This window comes from Sitophilus oryzae, unplaced genomic scaffold (genome assembly GCF_002938485.1).
Source record: "Sitophilus oryzae breed Bouriz unplaced genomic scaffold, Soryzae_2.0 scaffold_1175_pilon_pilon, whole genome shotgun sequence".
Classification (NCBI taxonomy): Eukaryota; Metazoa; Arthropoda; class Insecta; order Coleoptera; family Curculionidae; genus Sitophilus; species Sitophilus oryzae.
Genome location: NW_022145810.1, coordinates 1 through 8,166, shown reverse-complemented (window position 1 = coordinate 8,166; position 8,166 = coordinate 1).

The following is an 8,166-nucleotide window of genomic DNA, read 5'->3' as shown; positions in this document are numbered from 1 at the left end:
ACTATGGACGTACACTTCCAGCGGTCCTCTCGTATAATCTCCGCCTTATGCGGCTTGATCGTGTAGAGAGTTTGAACAGATTATAATATATAGACATTATATGATAATATAGACATAGGTGTAGACATTTTTTAAAATTATAATACCGTGCTGGCAACTGTTACTCTTGGGTCGGTATTTACGTATTATATGAGTAAATCGCATAGGGATCTTACTAAGTCGTGAGTGAAATGCGACGGAGTGCTGTTGCGTTGCCGCTACGCCTTTGCCTATCAATACAAAGTAAAGTAAAATCACGATCGCAAACCGCTTATTTTTAAAAGACTTTTTTCGAAAGAAGATAACTAGATAAAATCATTAGATATGTTTCTGGGCATCTGAAATAGAATTATAAAGGATATGTGGGGTGTCATTTTTTGCTTAACGTCAATAATCAGAGATAATTTAAAACTCAACTTTTTAACACATAACAGGCCATAACTCAAGAAACACATTAGATATTGAAACTTCTTTTTATTTTGAAGATAGGATCTTTTACAATATGTTTTACATAAGAAAAGAATCGATAAGGTTCTTTTTCCATTCAAAAATTGTAAACAACCCATCTATTTACTTTTAGAGATTTTTTTTTTTTTTTTTTTTTTTTTTTTTTTTTATTGATATAGATTTTCACTTACTGTCTACGAAGAAAATACAGCAGAAATATTAAGAAAGTTTTGAAGAAAAACTACAATCAATTATTTCTAATAGATTTTGAGATATCGATTTTTTGAATTCAGAGTTCTAATAGCCCGACCACTGTCGAAAACCAACTCAGTTCCACTTATTTTTTACCAAAATGCAAGTGTTTCACAAGCTTGCACTTAAATTTTCAAACTATAGGAAAAATTACAACGACTCGTTAATGAATAAACAAATAAACTATCACGAGACGTATTAAATCGTGAAGCTGAACACATGATGTACACCTTTCCTAGAACTTTAAGTACTGACAGAAGTAATGATTGGATCGACCGGTCAACTGCGACTAATCTGCTATATCCTTCCACGTCTCTTAGCAATGTGTGCACATTCTCGATATATTTCATACGTTTGGCAACGTCTTTACTGTTCTCTCTTTATTCAGTACATTATGACTTGCACCCTTTACATAGGAAATCTCGACCCAGACTAATTTTGGCTCTCCAGCCCTTAGTATACTCTCGCATTAGAGCAATTGCACGCATTCATAAGTCGTCGAAGATCTTAGGTCCCATACAATATACGTTAAATTAAATATATTTTGCTCACTTAAATTTTAATGTTACAGAAGAAGTTTCCTTAAATATGTAGTAAATAGAGATTTAATTTTCTAACGTCTACTGGGTATTTATTTTTTAATTCAACATACAGACATTATTATAATACAAGGTGGACCAAACTGTATTCCGGAAACTTCGGTAATGATAAAAAATATATAATATGTTCGTATAAAATAGTTTCTAAGATACAGGGTGCAGAAGTTTTATTTTTATTTCGATTTTTTTCCAAATGGTACATTTACATTAAAGGTCAATATTTGGTGGTGGTTGAGAGTTTTTTCACATGAGAAATTTGATTTTAGCGTCAATATGACTCCTACTTGTAGAGGGGCGCCACCTACATAATTTTTTAACTGGTTTGAAGAGTAATAACTTTTTGTTTGTACCTGTATAAAACTAATGAGTAGAGAAAATGTCCATTAACGACATTTTTACGTAAAAAACTCTTGGTAAAAATCGCTTACGAGCAACTGTTCTCCAAGATATTTGGAATCGAAATTATCAAAAAAAAAAAAAAAAAAAAAAAAATTAAACATGTTGACTAAATAGTTGGGCTGAATAGCAATTTGAAATGTTTTGTGCCAATGGTTCAACAGAAACTGTTTAATCATCAGTTTCTCAAAAGAAAAATTTATGATTAATTTAAAAATAGAATTTTACTAGAATTTATCTTTTTCAGTCAAATAAGTATCAACTCGAAATGTTTATTTTTTTGTAATATTTGTTTTTTGTAAAATATGTTTTTATCAAGATTTATCAAGAGACATTTCTCGCTAAAAGTCTTTTCGCTGACATTTTGCTGATACGTGGGAGCCTAGTATTGATTATTCAATTAATATTAATTATAAAATTAATACAATAATTATTTCAGATCTTTTAATTGTTAAACCGTGTTTTTTTGGTACACACAAACTAAATCATAAATCCATAAAAATAATAAGTCCAGTTAACCATAAAAATTATAAATCCTTTATCTGTAACATCGAATCAAAGAAATTTCCGCTGTTTCCTATGAAACATTTACACAACTTTTTTAAGAGTTCATTATTTTTGAACCTAGAAAGCAGAAAAAATATTTTAGGAACATATGCTTAGAAGCTGTGACAATTCTGTTAGTTTGGCTAAATTCAGATTTTAGCATTTTTAAAAATACTTTACTCCTCTGACGTAAACAAATATAATGCCGCCACAAGGCGCGAAATGAATCTATTGGGGAATATAAACACACAATAAATTCGGTTTTATTTCAGCTAAATAAACTTACATAACAATAATTAAATATAGATTTTCACCTTTTTTTCGTAGGTGATTTAGCGGACCGATGAAGTGATGCTTCGCAGATCCAGTATAATAATTCCCAAATGGGGAAAACTAAAACGGAGCATCATAGTCCGACTCATACGACCGGCCACGGGAAGAAGCCTTTTTACAAGACGTACCCGTTTCATCAATCCGCCCTTAGAGTTAAGTTACACAAGAAGCGGAACGATTTTGCACACTCAAGACGGACAGCCAGAGAGGATAATTTAAGGAATATGGACCTTTTGAGGGGATTTTACACTTTAACGCAGGTATGTGAGAAATCACCATATTACTAGTTATTCAAAATAACCGAGTAGGGAAGAGTTTCGTTATTGTCGAGAGATTAACAAAAGTCTATAAGAAAGTATGAAAACTTCCTCAGTGGTTTGTAGACTATTTTATTTACCACAACACAAATAATCAATCTAGATATATTCTCTGATGGCATATTGGATACCTATACGTCTTCCATGCATCAGAATGCTTATTTTGATATATAAAAAATTGTTTGATTTCTTAATTTCCTTCCAGCCGACCAACGCAAAAATGATTTCCACACAAGTCACCGCATCATATTTTCAGCTATTTGACCCTAAAATAAACTGACTTTAATTTTTTAAGCAAGAACTATGCGTCGGACGAAGAAAATAAGAGACAAAAAATGTTTAGAAATGAATAGAGATTTTGAAAATAATTTTTATTATAAGAGAAGTCAGTGGTGTATCACTTGTTCTCCAAAATATTCAATGTAAAACCCGTATGGACAGCACTGGTTGAAATAAATAAAATTCTTTGTACACCAAAAAAGGTATTTTGATGCATACAAGACCTGTATCAAGTTTCATAAAGATATCTGTAATAAAATCAGAGTTATTATGAAAAAAAGTTTTTTTTTAGAAAAATTTATCATCCTGTATCTCAGAAATTAAGATGTTTAGGACATACATTCATACGAAGTTTTCCTCTTAGAATAGGTGGAAGAATCACGCCCTCAAATATTAGCATGTCATTAAGGAACACCCTGTATATCTATACAACGAGACAGATATCGACAGATGATTTTCAAATCATAACAGAAAATACAATTTACCTGATATAAAATGACAAATAAGTGCCACTGTTGCCAGACTTATTGAGGAGTATAGACCTCCAACTGTAATTATTGCTAAACGGCTTTACATGCTCATGTAAACATGTACCATAATGCTTATGACCTTTACATTATTTGTATTTATAGAACAGCTGACTCTGACGTGCAATTATGCTGTCATAATCTACTAAGCTTGCTTGAGTCCCTGCCCTTAAAAAGCAAATTAATTTTTTGTGGTGATCTTAATATTGACTTTGTTAGTGTATGTGCTGCTCAGGAGTTTCTTCAGTCCATTTTGATTCTTTGGAATAGCCATGCATGTAGGCTCACCTACCAGAATATCCATAATACCAGTTCTAGTACTATAGACTATGTTGTGTCATCTTTTGATCCTAACTTTGTCGCCTGCAACGTCTTTAGCTCAGGACTCTCTGGTCATGAGGCAGTTTTAACTGAATTTTCGATAAAGTCCAAAATCAAAAATGCCCTCGTAAATTATGCCGTATTTTTTCAGAAAAGAATGCTCAAAAGTTCAGCCACAACAACCGTTCAGTAAAAACAACCAACTGGGATACTAGCTCTTATGATGTCGACATCGAATGTTCTATTTTCGTAAAACATTAACCAGTCTAGCTTTCAAATCCTTTCCTCTTAGGCCTATAAAAATAAGCATAATAAACCTTTGGACCACTAAAGGTCTACGCATATCTTCTAAAAACATGCGTTCATTATCTCACTAAAAAAAATTCTCAGACAGTCTCTTTCTTCCACAATTACGTAAACTATACAGAAAATTTATCATAAGACTATAAGAGCCGCTATGGACCTTTATTATAATAGGAGAATAGTCAATTCTGGTAATGTTGCTAAAGAAACATGGTCTATTGTGAATGAATTGAGAAACAAAGCTTCTTCGTCTAGCAATATCTCTACCTCAACTGAGAACCTTAACAATTACTTTGTAAATGTAGCGAAAAACTTAACTAATACCATATGTCCTCCTCATGATCCACTTTCTTATCTCTCTAATAATAATGTAAACTTACACAGTTTCATTTTTTCGCCCGTAGTTTTAGAAGAGCTTCGCAGTACAATTAATACCATCAAAATAAATCCTCTTCTGGGACCGACCGACGGGCTAACTTTTAAAAAATGTTTTCAGTTTCGAATCTGCCAGAGCACTCTGAATCACCTAACAACTTTTTCTTAATAAACATGTCGTTCCAAAATGGTATTTTTTTAAAATGTCTTAAGACGGAAATAATCATTCCCATGCATAAAGGAGAGGAGACAAAGCTTGATGAAGCTTCGCCTGCGTCTAAGTGCACTCCTTCCAACGCTATCTAAGATCATAGAAAGGTTGGCTAAAAGAAGGCTGGTATCTTTTCTGTTTAAGTACAAAAATACTTACTGAATATCAATTTGGATTTCCTAAGCAACAAGTCCACAAATACACTATGTTTTCCCTCCTTAATAAAGTTTACTCCAGCCTAAACAACCATCATTCTACAGCAACAATTTTCTGTGATTTTTCTAAGGCGTTCGATTGTGTAAATCATAAGATCTTAATTAATAAACTGCAGCACTATGGGTTCAGGGGATCATCTCTCGAATGGTTTAAGTCATATCTGAGCAACAGAAGTCAACTTGTGAGGGTGGATACCACGTTGTCTTCTAGCAAGCCAATAGAATGTGGAGTACCACAAGGCTCAGTACTAAGCCCTATTTTGTTTCTTCTTTTTATTAACGACATTGCTAACATAAACATCAGTGGCAAAATATGTCTTTTTGCGGATGACACTAGCATCAGTTGGAGCAACAAGGACATCACGGCACTTCATAGGATTATATCAAATGACTTAATCACCATTAAATCTTGGTGCAATTCGAACCTCCTAAGTTTCAACATTTCTAAAACTAAAGCTTTGTCGTATAAAAACTCGTTGCAGCTTTTTGTACTTAACAACACCACCATTGACGTCGTCAAATCTGTAAAATTCTTAGGGCTTGTTGTGGACAATTCTCTGAAATGGGACATACATATGGAAGCTTTGTCGGAAAAATTGAGCTCTGCCTGTTTTGCATTAAGGTCTGTTTCTAAGGAGCTTAACTTGTCAGTGGCTAAAACTGTTTATTATGCACTTTTTGAGTCGCACCTCAGGTATGCCCTTCCATTCTGGGGTATGTGTTGTGCGACTCAATTTGACCGCATTTTCAGGCTCCAGAAGAGAGCTGTTCGATATTCACTGGGATTATACAGCAGAACTCATTGCCGGGACTTTTTAAAAAAATAAAAATATTGACTCTTCCTTCCTTATTTATATTTGAATCCGTTTGCCTAATACGTAAACATGTATCAGCTTCTCAAGAAAGGCCATCTCACACTTATCCACTCAGGAACGTGGAGCAAGATCATACCTACTATCATATCTACCTACCACACGCTCAGAGTTAGTTAAAAGTTCAATATTATACAACTCGAAAAAAATGCACAATCACCTGCCATTTGAAATCAAATCCATAACATCATTTTTTTCATTTCGCAAAGAATTGAACTCTTATTTACTAGACAAGGCTTTCTACGCCGTAAATGAATTATATTTTGAAAATAAAATTTGATCTTGTAAACACTGGTCTACTGTTTGCTATTGCTATATTTACTAATGACATCGAAATGAATTTATTTAGAGGTCATTGATATTTTACTATAAACTAGCTAAATATTTTTGAATATTATTTTTATTTTTTTTGTTCTTTGACATTGTAAACATTTATAAATGTTTATTTTAACAATAAGGCTGACAATATTATTTGTATAATGTTTTGTATTATCTTTTATTTGTTTGTTTGTGTACCTTGTTTTTTTACTTTGTTTGTTAGTTTAACTTTGTCTACAAATTGAAAAATTTTTTGACAATAAAGGCATTTATTTCATGCTTTCCGAAAATTAATATTTTAATTTATTTTTTTGTTTGTCGTGCTATTCTACCTGTCCGTATTCTCACCTATATTTTGTTTTATACTAGATATATCTGTCATGAATTGGGTTCTACACTTTGTATTTGTATGTATTATTTCTATTCTATTCTTTTTGTTATATATCATATACTATTTTTATGTAAATTGTTGATGAATCTTTTAAGACATACGAAATATATATAGTGCCACTGTCATGTAAGTAATCATAGTGGCAATTGAGACAGAGAAATGTTTTCGTTCCAGATACTCAACTGCAACAGTCAATAGTCCTTACGTTGCTGTTGTGCTGATGGAGAATTACAGCCACTAGTATACATCGCTTTTTCTGTTCTTTTGCTGGTCTAAATGCCATTAAAAAGAGATCTCTAATAAATCTTTAACTATTAAATTGTTTTGGAATTAGCTAAACTGATCGGTTAACCAGCTAAGGGCGGCTGCAACGACATCCCGTAATCCTGCTGTTAAAACATAACAATTTGTTAACAGAAGAATTACGGAACGTCGTTGTAGCCACCCTAAATCGTTAATTAGGCCTAAGCTAAAAACTGGTCCATAATAACTATGATAACAATGAAATGACTAAAAAACTTAATCTGGTATATCATAGTAAAGAACTCTCCATCAACGAAACACCAACCCCCCATTATTGTTCTTTCAACGTAGAGATTGTTTGAATTGAGTGCCTGGAATGAAAGCGTCTGTCTACCTCAAGTGCCCCCATGTCTACTCACTTGAATAGACATGAGGGAATTTGTTAAATATACTATATTTTCAACATACTCTCAAGTGCCTCCATGTCTACTCACTTGAGTAGTCATGGCGGAAATTGTTAAATATGTTACGTACTATGTTAATGTACTATGTTAAGTACTATGTTTGCGCAATTTGGCTTCGATAAACCAAATTGCGCAAATTATCTGAGAGTCTAATCCCCCCTTAAAGACAAAAGTTTATAGAGACGAATTGCGTTAAATTCCGGTTATGCCCGCTACACACGTAACGATATATCGTAGCGGCTTCAAACTGCACAGATAAATCGAATACTCCTAGTGTCTCCACATGTTGCAGATATCTGCGTCGATCGTCAGTTCTCTACAGAAATTCGCGCGGAAACATGTCATCGGCAATAACAGAACTTGATGAAGACGCATTCGCATTTTTGGGCTTGATGATATACTTAAAGGAAAAAAAGTCACGTAGGGTGTGGTGTAAAGACTGGCTTCTAAAACGGAAGTCATACTGTCATAGGTCAATATTTTAATATATTACAATAAGCACATAAAAATAACTCCAAAGGACAAAAGCATATATATACATAACGTATCATTTATACATAACGTATCATTTAAATTGTAGCTGATCAAGTTAACATAAATATATGATCATGGAATATGATCAAGGCTAAAAAACAGAAAAGCATGCGATTTGTAATAAATGTTTATTAGTTGTAGTATATCTAGTCAACTCTTTCACCTTCATGCTGAGATGCTTTCA